General features: G+C 44.6%; 1 protein-coding gene and 1 long non-coding RNA gene across 3 annotated transcripts in view; one reads left to right on the top strand and one right to left on the bottom strand.

Annotated features, from left to right (window-relative positions):
- Nucleotides 1-13,282, bottom strand: part of PHLPP1 (PH domain and leucine rich repeat protein phosphatase 1) — a 232,065-nt gene that overhangs the window by 139,733 nt on the left and 79,050 nt on the right. The gene's annotated exons all lie outside the window — the stretch shown is intronic.
- LOC113883009 lies at nucleotides 5,058-11,260 on the top strand. 2 transcript variants are annotated; one of them, XR_003508524.1, is made up of 3 exons: nucleotides 5,058-6,835; nucleotides 8,408-9,936; nucleotides 10,225-11,260. It is a non-coding gene; the product is annotated as an uncharacterized LOC113883009 (long non-coding RNA). The 2 variants fall into 2 exon arrangements; XR_003508523.1 differs by lacking the exon at nucleotides 5,058-6,835 and having other exon boundaries at nucleotides 7,539-9,936.

Here is a 13,282-nt window from a genome sequence, read left to right as displayed (position 1 = left end):
CAGTCCTTGTTCATCAGCCTCTGCCTGTCTGCACCTTCACTCTCACAAGCCAGTCAGCTCACAGGGTCCGGTGACGAGGAAACTTCTCCAACCCTGACGTGAGGGCGGAACGCCGCCCAGCCCTGAAGCACACGCGCGCTGCGGACGTGCCCGTGAGCGCCCGCCACAAGCACACCCTCCTGCCAGTCTGGATCCCCCCCCACCCCCCACACACAGCAGAAGAGTTCTGCAATACACCTGAACCAACTGTGTCCACACGCTCCCCTCAGAATAATCCACAGGTACACACACCTTAGCTCTGCTTTAGCTTGTTTGTACTCGCATGGTATATAAGCTAAAATAACCATGTGAGTACAATACTGGGGCCTTCCTGTCCATGCTTCTACTCCCAAGACCATAAGCCTTAAGGCAAACCTTCAATATACACAATTAAAATTACTTAAAATTTTAACCTAGTTTCTTAATTTTATGTCCTTTAGTTTTAGAGTAAACAGAATTAATGGAAAACAGAACTTTGCAGACAAACTGAGATAGATGTTTATAAGAACTCTCCTCCACCACTGAGAGAGAGTGGTGTGTGTGCGCGCACGGGCACGCACATGTACACGCTCAGTTGTGTCTGACTCTTCGTGACCCCATGGATCACATCCCGCCAGGCTCCTCAGTCCATGGAATTTTTCAGGCAAGAATACTGGAGTGGTATTCCAAATCAAACCCACATCCCCTGTGACTCCTGCTTTGCAGGTGGATCCCTGAGCCACTGGGTAAGCCCTATACATTTTACCAATAACTCTGTTAAAAGATGAGAGTTTCCATTTCATATTAAAGAAGAAAATTTAATGACTGCATACTACAATAATCCTTAATGACTCATAATTTGAAAACAGAAAGCACAATTAATATATTCACCATGCACTAAACCAGAAGATTTTATTATGAAAGGGAGTAAGAGTAGAAACCATAAGAGTAGACTTAAACTAAAAGCTGATAACGTTTGGATAAATAACATACAAATTTAAATTCATAATGAATTAAGTATTCACCTCAAGATTTTATTTTTGGGGGGTTTCCTCAAACAGCTTCTGACTCTCTTATCTTCCCTTTAGACAACACTTCAGCTCATATAATCCCAAACAAACTTATGGGCAAAATAAAACTATACTTAAGGGCTTTAGATTCAAAGAATCTAATCTCATACTAAGATCTGAAGGCAAAGTCCTGTTTAGATAGGGAATTATGGATTTAAAAACAGATGTTAAACTCATCCTCAAAGATAACATTTCAACATTGCAAACAATATTTAGATAGTCCAACTACTGAGCGAAGTGGGCTTCCCTGGTAGCTCAGCTGGTAAAGAATCCACCTGCAATGCAGGAGACCTTGGTTTGATTTCTGGGTCAGAAGATCTGCTGGAGAAGGGATAGGCTACCCACTCCAGTATTTTGGGGCTTCCCTGATGGCTCAGTTGGTAAAGAATCCGCCTGCAATGCGGGAGACTGGGAAGATCCCCTGGAGAAGGGAAAGGTCTACCCACTCCAGTAGTCTGGCCTGGAGAATTCCATGGACTGTATAGTCCATGGGGTCGCAAAGATTGGACACGACCGAGCGACTTTCACTCACTTCACCGAGAGAAGCAGTGTATGCATAATATATACAATGCACTACGGAAGTCTCATCTACAACCTTTCCAATTTCCTACAAAATATTTGCCTTGGAAGTATTATTTACCTTTTGGAAGAAAAAGGTTTTCTCAAACTCTTAGGGCTAATACAAATAACAACGACAAAAGAATCAACTAACCAATAATGCGGAAGTGTAATAGACTTGCTCGCCAGTCCCACTCCTATAACCATTTTTTTGCCTTATGTGTAAAAATGAGGACAGCAGGAGAAAAGAAAAAATATACACAATAAATACTAGGAAGAATAATTTCCTTTCCTTATGAATCTATCAATGTATTCTTTTCGGAATCACAATATATCAGTCTAGAAGAATTAAAATAGAAAGGAATCAGGTAATAGAAATCACTGGTTTTCCTGAGAGGCTACCAAAATTTTATTTACCAATTCTCCACCTGACTATACACACATACCCAAATGATGACCTCAAAGTTGGAGGATATTTCTTGTGTCCAACAAAAATATGAATACATGACTCTGAGGAGAAAGATAGTATATAAAACTCTTGAGCTTGAGTTTTTGTATTGTTCTCCATAAAGAGACAAAGAGAAGTAGATGTTCATGCAGAGAAACCAGTCTGCAGTTTCGTATACTACACCAATTTTGGATACTACATCAGAAACAGAACAATCATTTTCAATTAAGAGCATTTTAAGTCATTTAAAAGTATTGGTGGAGGTGAAACTTAAACATATGGATCCAAGCTACCCATACAGATGAAGGGGAAAAAGAGAACTGACCTTTCTTTATCTTACACCATAAGTAAGGCAGGCACTGGGCTCCCAGGCGGCGGTGGTGGTGAAGCACCAGCTGCCAGGTCAGGAGATTTAAGAGAAGCAGGTTCGGTCCTCGGGTCGGGAAGACCCCCGAAGGACGGCATGGCAACCCACTCCAGTGTTCTTGCCTGGAGAATCCCATGGACAGAGGAGCCTGTCGGGCTACAGTCCAGAGGGCTGCAAAGAGTCAGACACAACTGAGCGACTTAGCACAGCCCATATACATGGGCATAAAAACAAGTCCTGGAGAGTGCATGCTATGGGGTCCTACTGCTTCAGTCCAAAGCCCAGCTCTGTCCTCAGGAGCTCTGCCACTGCCGGCAGGTTCCTCAACAGCCCCTGATGCAGAAATTTTGTTGTTGTTCTTCGTTTCAGTGTTTTTGTCAGCGCAGCACCCAGAAAAACGCTGGCACGTAGTATAAACTCAAAACAACCCCATCGGTTAATAAAAACACTTAACCTCTCTGGATTCAGTTTCCTTAGCTGTAAAATGAAAATTACATCAAATCAGATTGTTATGAGACTGAAGGAAGACACGTATAAAGTCTTCACAACCTCAGGCATCACAGAAAGCATTCAATAAAGTGAGTTTTTATTTGACAGTAAGTATATATAGAAACCATATAGGTCCATATAGTCAAAGCTATGGTTTTTCCAGTAGTCATGAGAGGCTGAGCACCAAAGAATTGATGCTTTCGAACTGTGGTGTTGGAGAAGACTCTTGAAAGTCCCTTGGACTTTGATCTCAAGGAGATCAAACCAGTCCATCCTCAAGGAAATCAACCCTGAAAATTCACTCGAAGGACTGATACTGGCTGACGCTCCAATGCTTTGGCCACCTGATGCGAAGAACCGACTCACTGGAAAAGACCTTGATTCTGGGAAAGATTGAGGGCAGGAGAAGAGGGGGACAGAGGATAAGATGGTTGGATGGCATCATCGACTCAATGGACGTGAGTCTGAGCAAACTCCAGGAGATGGTGAAGGACAGGGAAGCTGGCATGCTGCAGTCAACGGGGTTGCATTATTTATTTAAAAAATCTTAAGTGTCTGAGGATTTAACTGAAACAAACAGGTGAAGATCAAAGTTAACTATTGTCCACTAAGATCGCCTATCTATACCTTACTTGGTCAACATTCACAGAACACCCACTCATACACAGAATTCTAAGAAACAGCAATTTGGGCTTAGACTGCCAAAGAAACAGAAAATAGAATCTCTCTTCCCAAGCAATTAACAATCCAGATGACAATATGCAATCCACAAACAAAACAGTAATCAACAGTTTTCTGAAATAACTGCAAATTCTTAACAAGTTCATTTCTATCTTCCAGCAGATGGCTGACCAAAACAGAGCTTTGTTGATGTTTTTAACAAATTTTCACAATGAATAATCACGTTCAATGCTTTCTCTCCTCTCTGCCTACAGATAGAGTCCTGGCACATTTATCTACACGCACCTGACTGTGCTCCAGGAGAAGAGCTGCACTCTTTTCTGTTCTGATAACCTTCAACTCTTCCCTGTTTCAAACGTTCAAATACTTCCATCTATGAAGTTCAGCCAAGTTCACAAACTATCTGGCAAAACAACAAAATACAAAGAGAGCTGGGACCTTGGCAGGAAAAGAGATGAAGGTTAAAGCTATGTTTGAATGATTCCTTCCTTTCCTCTACTAGGTTCAAAGTCTTTCTTTTAACGATTAATTCACTGAGGAAACACTGTAGCAAAGTGGTTCAAAACTACGGATTCTGGCACCAGAGAGCCTAGGTCTGAACCCCGATATTGCCCTCACTCCCCTATGCCTTAGTGCCCTGCCTGCACAGGGGGACCCTCCTCATTGCTCTGCTGTGAAGGCTAAAGAGGCTGATCTATCCATAAAGTCCAGTGACTGACTCTGCACTTACCATTGTTAATAGCCTCTGAATATTACCTTGAGTCTTATAAACTTGGAATTTACTTTTAACAATTTACTTCAACAAAATCCATTATGATCAACAATTTTAGGTGTGTCCAGAAAGTAATCACAGGATATAATCTGCTTTATAAACTGTGGCTTCACATAGGAAATGAATAAGATGGTTTATATGGCTGGTTCTAAGTATGGGTCGCTCCATAACTTTTTAAAGAGAGATAAGAAGGAAGAGTTTTAAGTGTCACACAACAAGAAATTAATGTACCTTGAGTAAAAAGATGACACAGTATCACTGTATTTCCAGAAAACATTACTTCAAGAACTATATGTACAGGACAGTTTATAAACCAGTAGAAGACTGAAAGAAGTCTGAGAGCCAAAGAATTGATGCCTTTGAACTGTGGTGCTGGAGAAGACTCTTGAGAGTCCCTTGGACTGCAAGGAGATCCAACCAGTCCATCATAAAGGAAATCAGTCCTGAATATTCATTGAAAGGACTGATGCTGAAGCTCCAACACTTCGGCCACCCGATGCGAACACCCAACTCGGTGGAAAAGACCCTGATGCTGGGAAAGATTGAGGGCAGGAGGAGAAGGGGGTGACAGAGGATGAGACAGTGGGATGGCATCGCTGACTCAACGGACATGAGTTTGAGAAAACTCTGGGAGATGGTGAAGGTCAGGGAAGCCTGCCAGGTTGCAGTCTATGGGGTCACAAAGAGTAGAACACAACCCAGCAACTGAACAATGACAAAGGCTGGAAGCAGAGAAACCTGCAGAGCAGGCAATTACTAACAATCCAGGCAACAGAGTCATAAGAGTTTAGATCACATGGCGAACCTGGAAAGGAAGGGGAGACGGGCCATACTAAAATGTCTGAGAGTCAGAGGAGCAAGAGGGTACTAGGGGTGGAAAGAAACTCCATCCTTTCTGGAGGATGGGATGGAAGATGAGCTTACACTGATTTCAGAGGATCACAGGGCTCAACTGAAAGGGTTCCTGCAGAGCAAGGGTCTGCAAACTACTGCCCAGGGGCCAAGTCCAGCCTGTGGCTTGTTTTTATATGGCTGGTGAGCTAAGAATGACTTAGATTTTTAAAGTAAAATTTTAAAGGGTTGTAAACAAACAATAACAAAACAGGAATATGCAACAGAGATTTATGGGATCTGCACAGCTTAAATACTTCCTACCCAGCTCTCTACAGAAAAGACTCTGCCAACTTCTGCCCGTAAAGCACTATTGAGGCATATTCCAAAATAAGCTGGAACAGATGGATAATTCAGAGGTTAGAGGCTACATAGAGTAAGGCCCATGATTTCCGTTTTTTCCTACTCTCTCCTCTGCTGCCTCAAGAGAAGAGTTTTGTTTTCTATTCCACTTACTTAAATAATCCTGAACATGATTATGAAAGTAAAACTCTAATACTCACTAAACCACCCCCCCAACACTGCAAACCCCAGGCCTACAGAGTCCACTCTGAATATTTACATAACAAGGACCAATTCTGAGCCCTTCATCCTTTTTTGTCATCAACAATAAATACATATAAAATCCAAGTGATTCATGTTTAAAAAAGCTAGTACTTGAAACTGTGAAATGTAGATTAAAACAGTAACAAACTACCCACAAATATAAATGCTTGTGGAATGAAAAGTCATTTTTTTCCAAGCTCCAAAATCAAACTAGTATATTGAGCTACCAAAAGTTCTAGGCAAGGACTTGAAACTTCTTCCTCACCTCAAAACACACACACAAAAAAAGCACTCCAAATATATACGAAATATATATGTGCGTAATGTGTCTATATGACATTTCTACTTGTTCTTAAAGAAGGCTTATCACAATCTTGGAGAGAGCCACTTATGCCCAGAATAAAAATGCTGATTTTAAATTTCTTAAAGAAAACTTACCTTTCAGGAAAGCAAATTAGTTATGGTAAAAAGTCACTGTACGTGTGGATAACAACCACTGAGACCCATCCGTATCAGGAAACCAAACTGAGGTCTGAAGGATGATTGGACACATTGGAAACCAACACCCAAATCACAGGCCAGTGGGCCCCAGTCTGAGAGCCCTTCAGCTGGCCCGCGGCAGGGAGGGCACGGCCTAGCAGCACGAGTGTGAGTGGAGCGCACGCTCTGGGGTCTGAGCCCGGGGCTGCCTGCTGGTTCACTCTTTCGGTGTGAGCTGGGACAAGTCGCTAAACCAAGCCTCAGTGTGTTCATTTGAGAAACAGGCTGAACCACTGTCTACATTGGGCACCTGCACAGCATGCGGCACAGTGCCCGACACAGGGCAAGCTCTCAGTCGCTGTAACTAAGGTTACAGTGTGCGTGTGCAGAGCTCCATGTGCAGCAAATACCGGCCACGCCTGTTGTCACGGGAGAGCTGAGCAGCAGGCTATTGGAGACAGCGCCGGGACCCTCAGTGTGAGGAACGGCCACAGAAAAACAAGCGCCATCGTCAGGTGACTCTGTAGGGTGAGACGGCTCAAACGGGCAGGCGGGCGGGCACGAGGGTGAATCAGCAGTGAGTGGTAAACCCAGCTTTGAGCCTTTACCCGTGAGACAAGGAACTGAAAGGGAGGGCAGAGCCTTAGTCTCCCAGCGACTGAAGAGCTGGCGGGGGGCCGGGGAAGGAGCTCAGGGTGGGCAGGGAGGGGACAGGACGAGGCAGGGAAGGGGAGGCGTCTGAGGGGAGAAAGGGGCCCCCAGTACAAGGCAAGGGCTCAGTTTCCACCCGAGAAACGCAACACGGGCACGGCTGGGACCCGGCAGCCACACTGCCTTGATCCTGGTCACGCTGGTCCCGAAACACCACGTGGAGCTGAAACCGGTGTGAGGCTTTCCCAGAAGGGAGGCTGTTGGGAACCGCGGCCGCAGACCAGAAGGTCCGGGCCGGGAACTCTGGTGATGCACAGGAATCTCTCCTTCCCTGGGACCCAGGTCTCTTTGGAAAGGACCCGACTCCCAGCTTTACCTCCCATGTCCAGGTCCCCATCATTCCATGAACACACTCCCTCTGGAACCACCCTGCCCACCCCATCGCATCCTGACTTCTGTAACCTTCCCATTTGTCAGTTTCCTTCTACTTCCCTAGACTCTTTTTAATCTCTTTAAATGGGATCCCTTCTAATGGAAGCCCCCGTCACCAAGTTCTCTAAATTCTATAAACGTGGGTGGTTTCAGCTCTGGCTTGTCAGGCTCCTCACCGCCACTCACCTCCATGACTTCACTCTTAACTCTGACATCTCAGGGTCAGCTCAGATCTCTTTTCCCGAACTATACACTGGTACCTAACTGGCTGTTGGACTTCTCTTCTAGGAAGACCCTCAAATATGAAATTTAAATCCAAGTTAAACTCACCATCTTCTTATCTCAAGTTTCTCCTCCTCACATATTTCTCTCTGGCTTCCCCCTTGTTTCTCAAATCTAAAACCTCCCAGTTACCTTGGACACACTGGGGTTCCCCCACCCTGCCCATACCTCATTTATCGGCAGCCAAATCTCCATTCTCAATCTCTCTAATCCACCCTTTCCTCCCTCCACTCCCCTTGCAAGTGATTTCATTCAGGCCCTCGTCTGTCTCACCCAGATGACCACTGCAATAACGCGCCTTATCCACCTTACTTTTTATACCTCATCCTTCCACCCTGCTTGCCAAGAACAGTTCTCTAAAATTCTAAAGTCACTAATTCCTCCCCTGTGAAATATCCCTTACTGATCCCTCCACAACTTTTAGATGACAGTAACAATAATTACATCACCACCACCAACAGGAACTAACACTTACTGAGCACTTACTCTCTTCACTTTCCTGTGAGGTGGGTACAATTATCACCTCCAACTGACAGAGGAGGCAACAGATATCAAAGGAGCTTTCCCAGGTCGTAAAGCAGGTTAGCAGGTGGCAAAGCCAGGATCCAACCCAGAGCCACGCTCTTAACCACTGCACAATGACCGCCTCACCTAAACCCCTAGCACACAGAGGAAAGCTCTTTCACCTCTGCTGGCTCATCTCTCTGCATGTTCGATTTTAGCCATCCACTGCTCTGGTCACACCAGACCCACCGGTGGTACCCCAAACACCCCGAAACACGCTCACGTCTCACGGATGCCCCTCTGTTTGGAATGTTCCTCCTGACCTCCTACGCAGGTTAACCCCTCTTCTCCTCTTACAAAACTCAGTCAAGACAACTGCTCGAAAATGCTCTTCAGGACTGAGGCTATCTCACTCCTCTCCGCATCACAGGACTTGATGAATGGACTTTGCTGCTGGTGCTGAAGAGCAGGCAGAGGCTGGTGTCTCTGTGTTAAAGAGGAAACTGTTAAAGTGCATCTGGTTCCTAATCGGTACTGCTGAGTATTGGGACGCTGCTGCAAAACGTGCGGAAGTCGTGTTTCTTAGCACATAAAACCCCACCAGTTAATTCATTAAGTCATTTTTTCAGGACTGATTTTTCTTTGCAAATAGCTTAGTGACTTGCAGATCATGACAAGTACCCCCTTGTAATCTGCCTTCACTGGATAAATCTTACGCAAAGTTTCTAATGGAATGGCGCTCTCATCTCTATTTCAGTGGGTAGATTTTATTCTTAACTGCAAGGGAATTTCTTTGTGTGGTATTTATAAAGCATCAAATTTAGGGGAAAACCCACACTTTCAAAAGACAGGTAAGAAAAAAGGGGGGATTTAAAAAGAAAACCTTTACTGGATTGTTGAATTATTAAAAAAAAGAAAGAAAGAAAGAAAGAAAAACAACAAAAACTCAAACTCAGAGCTTAATGATACAAGAGAGAACGTGCTTTTAAACTTGTTCATCAACGGCGCTCCTCTGCATTCGATCTGGGGAAGCCCGTGTTTAGGAAAGTCACCAGAAGTCACTGATTGACACAGGCGAAGGGGTGAGCCCCCAGACGGCGAGGACTCACACCATCGTGGCCGGGCCCTGGGCTCGAGCCTGGCCAGGAAACCAGGACGCCGCAAGCCACCCAGAGCGAGGCAAAAAGAAAAAAGGTAAGGGGAAGGTTAGAAGACAGGAAAATCAGAATTTATTTTCCCAAGGAAAAAAGTACAGTGCCATTTAAAACAATTATGAGAAGTCATTTATACTGAAAGGACACTAGCAGTCAAATCAACTCTTTCATACTGGGGAGCAGGGAGCGCAAACGTGATGGCAAATCACAGTTTTATCCTAACACTGAAAAATACTCACCAGAGGTTCAGTAAGCTATGCCTGAGATTATACTTTTTTCCTAAACTGTCTTCAGGCCCCAGCACTTTGAAAGGTGGGAAACTTTCCAAGTCCAGAAGTGAAACTTAGCCAATACTCTATACTGCCTCTGACTTTAGTTTCCTGTTTCTACAACGTCCACTTGAGATACGGTGCCAGCATGGAAAGACGGGCTTGATGTAATCACTGTGAAGAGAAAGATGTCTGCTCAAGGTTGTGATACAGGAATCCTCCCCTGGCCTGTAGGAATCCAGGCTGATTACACTCCGACTGGAAAAACTGATTTTCATCATTTCCTTATTCATCAACACAGAAAGTGTCTCACTGCAGGAAAAGGTAATGTGCTCATTAATATGCAGGGTAGTGATTTTTTGAAAAAGGTATCAAACCAAGTCCCTGAATGTCTGACCTCTCTCACATCCTCTCACTTATCTATTTGGATTCCTAACCATTCATGAGACTATCTGCAGTTACTAATTACCCATTTCAATACAAAGCACCCTTTTCAATAAAAAGTCTTAACTAGCCACTTCAGTTAATAGTCATCCCTTATTATCCTCTTAAAAATCCTGCCTCCCAAAAAGTTTCAATCATGTAAGGTGTACTATCTTGCTTTCTTAACAGAACTTCATAATACTTGGCTAATTTAGAACATTCGTCCAAAGATCATGGAAATACTGCAGCAAGAACATTCAACCATGACCAAAGGGCTGTCAAATTGCTGACAAGAAACTGGGTTTCCCTTTGCAGCTCAAATAAAGTGCACCTGTGCAGGACCAAACAGACCACAGAGAGACGCGGTCAGAAACTTCACTGTGGACTGATGCTCTTTATTAAAGCTTTTTAAAAATTATATAAAATAAATATGATGGAGCACAATGGAGATTTTACGTTAACATTTCAAGAGAAAACTTCAGGTTTCACGGCCAAGTCAGGCTGGCCTGCCCTCGCTTCTCTTCCTACTCGTGTGTGTGAGCAGGCTTAAGGACGGGCGTTTTACTTGCGAGCAAAACCATGTGACTGCACGAAATTTGTTTCAAGCAAATCCAACCATCCCACAAAACTCCAAAGAAGTACAAACCAACCAATAATTACTAAGCACTCGCCAAGGCAACAAGGAAAGCAAGCCAGTCTCCGCCTGTTTCAGAACAGCCGCAGAGCACCTCTGGGGCCCCAGTCCCGCAGTCTAGGGCTGGTTCGGACTCTCCACCCAGGCCCCCTTCACAGCGCACCCTGCACCCTCCAGCATCCGCACCCACAGCATCCTGCACCTTCGCCCCCTCCGCGCCCCACAACCACCAGCAGAGCTGGTTCCTGCCCATGACCCCCCTACCCTCGCAACTCCAGCCACAGCCAACTACCCCCTCCCCAGCCCTGCCTCCGCACAGCGCGCCACGTGACCACACGGGGAGGGGAGGGGACCCTCTTCCCGGCCCACTTAAAGCTGGTGACTTTCTCTGGAACATTCCAAATCCATGGAGTACTTTTAACAAGAATACCTTGGCTTCCTAAACCTAGGGACCATGAGCTGTTCTAGATTACCAAGCTTTTATAGATGTTCAAGAATTTATCCTTTTGGCAATAACTTTTATTCCAATACTTTTGAATATACCACAACTTGCCCTGCCTTGTCAAAATTCAAATAAATGCTTAATACTTTCTTTTGATTGCCTTGAGTCATCATTATTAAAGGATATGTAAGAGTATAATAAATGATATTCATGAAAATGTCCTCGGGGAGTTCTGAGGTCCCAGGCTGACAGGCTCCCACCTTATGACTGCCGCTTCTGCCAAACCCCAGGGCTTGCACTTAAATACTCCAGTGTCTATCCAGGCTATTCAGTGGCCTTCTACTAGCTTCCTGGCACAAAGTTGTATCTGCTATTGACAACACTGCCTGATAACTGCCGGGAGCTGGCGAGAGGCACTCCACTCACGACAAAGGTCATGAGGAAGGAGGCTCAGCATACATAAAGGCGGGATCGAGCCTCAGGAGTCCCCCTGGATATTCTCGAGCATCTACCCCCAAAAACCAGAGTCTGCCTACTTTACTGCTTTGTGCTCTCACCTCTGACTTTACTGGGGGCTGTCCCCCACCACCATTTCGCTCTCTCTGATAAAGAGTTAACTTACAGCTCCAGTTAATAAAGTTCCTGGGCATTAGGAGTATTTAAATCCAAACGCCTCAGATAGCTCTCTAATTCGCCTGACAAGTTTACTCAGACTCCTACAGATATGCATATGATTGTTTACAGTCTCCCAGCCTCGAGAGGCACAGGAAGCTTAAGATATTCAAATAACTTAGAGCCTCTCAGAGAGTTAGAAACTGTCAGAATAAAACTAGTAAAGGATTTCATTGATGAGCCAATGCTTGCTGCAAAGTTTCCACATCCCCTGTGTTGTATCCTTGAATGTGTATTAATTAACATAGTTGGTATGTAGACAAAATAAGTAGTGGCCTTGGTGTTAGCAACTTTAGACCCTTAAGGTAATAAATTCTTTCCTTTGTTGTAAACCCACTGCACCTCTGCCCTATAGGAATGCAACTTTATCTAACACCTTCGGAGGATGACGCCAAACCTTAAAATAATTACTCTTAGAGAAAATAAGTCTTACGGTTGACAAACCTTTGTCAAGAGTCATAAAATATTAATAGGCCTTCTGGCCAGAAGATGATGTAAATCACCTAAACCATTTGTATACGATAAATTTGCCGGAAAGAAACCCTGGTTTTTGATAAGGATCAGAGACTGCTGACTTTGCATGATTTCACATCCCCTATTATCCTCTATGTGTAACTTAGGGTATAAAAGCCCCGGTTGAAAATAAAGCTACAGGCCTTGCTCACCCAAGCTTGGTCTCCCCATGTCATTCTTTCTTTTCACATTCCAGCTGAGTCTCCATCTGGAGCGCGGAGGTCCTCTGTGATCATTTATCTGCCTGGGCTTCTAAGACCCACTCGAGAAGGTGTCTAAGGTGGGGCACCTTCCACTATTCGAGAGGGCGCCTGCGGCCTCTGTGGTCAGAGCTAACATGGTGTCACAGGTTATACTGATTTTCTGTGTAAACCAAGCTACTCAGCCTCTTTTCTCCACTGAATTTTCCTACTGAGCTATCCTCATTCTATTACTCTTTATATCTTTGATGAATATTTAAATTAATCGCCGACGCCGTCTCCCCTTTGAGTACCCTGGATCAGCTGGGGCTGGACCTCGGCAGATAACCGAAACAGGGAGATGAACCTATAGTTTTTATGTTTTTTATTTTCCTTGAGATGTACTTGATGCTTGAAATGTATATTCAACTTATTCATAAAGTGTTCAGTTCAGTCACGTCTGACTCTTTGCAACCTCATGGACTGTAGCACACCAGGCCTCCCTGTCCATCACCAACTCCTGGAGTTTACCCAAACTCATGTCCATTGAGTCGGTGATGCCATCCAACCATCTCATCCTCTGTCGCCCCCATCTCCTCCCACCTTCAATCTTTCCCAGCATCAGGGTCTTTTCCAATGAGTCAGTTCTTTGCATCAGATGGCCAAAGTATTGGCATTCCAGCTTCAACATCAGTCCTTCCAATGAATATTCTGGAGTGATTTCATTTAGGATGAACTGGTTGGATCTCCTTGCTGTCCAAGGGACTCTCAAGACTCTTCTCCAACACCACAGTTCATAAGCATCAA

Source organism: Bos indicus x Bos taurus, chromosome 24 (assembly GCF_003369695.1).
Source record: "Bos indicus x Bos taurus breed Angus x Brahman F1 hybrid chromosome 24, Bos_hybrid_MaternalHap_v2.0, whole genome shotgun sequence".
Classification (NCBI taxonomy): domain Eukaryota; kingdom Metazoa; phylum Chordata; class Mammalia; order Artiodactyla; family Bovidae; genus Bos; species Bos indicus x Bos taurus.
Note: the sequence above shows the minus strand (reverse complement) of the source record. Positions and strands in the feature narration are given on the sequence as shown.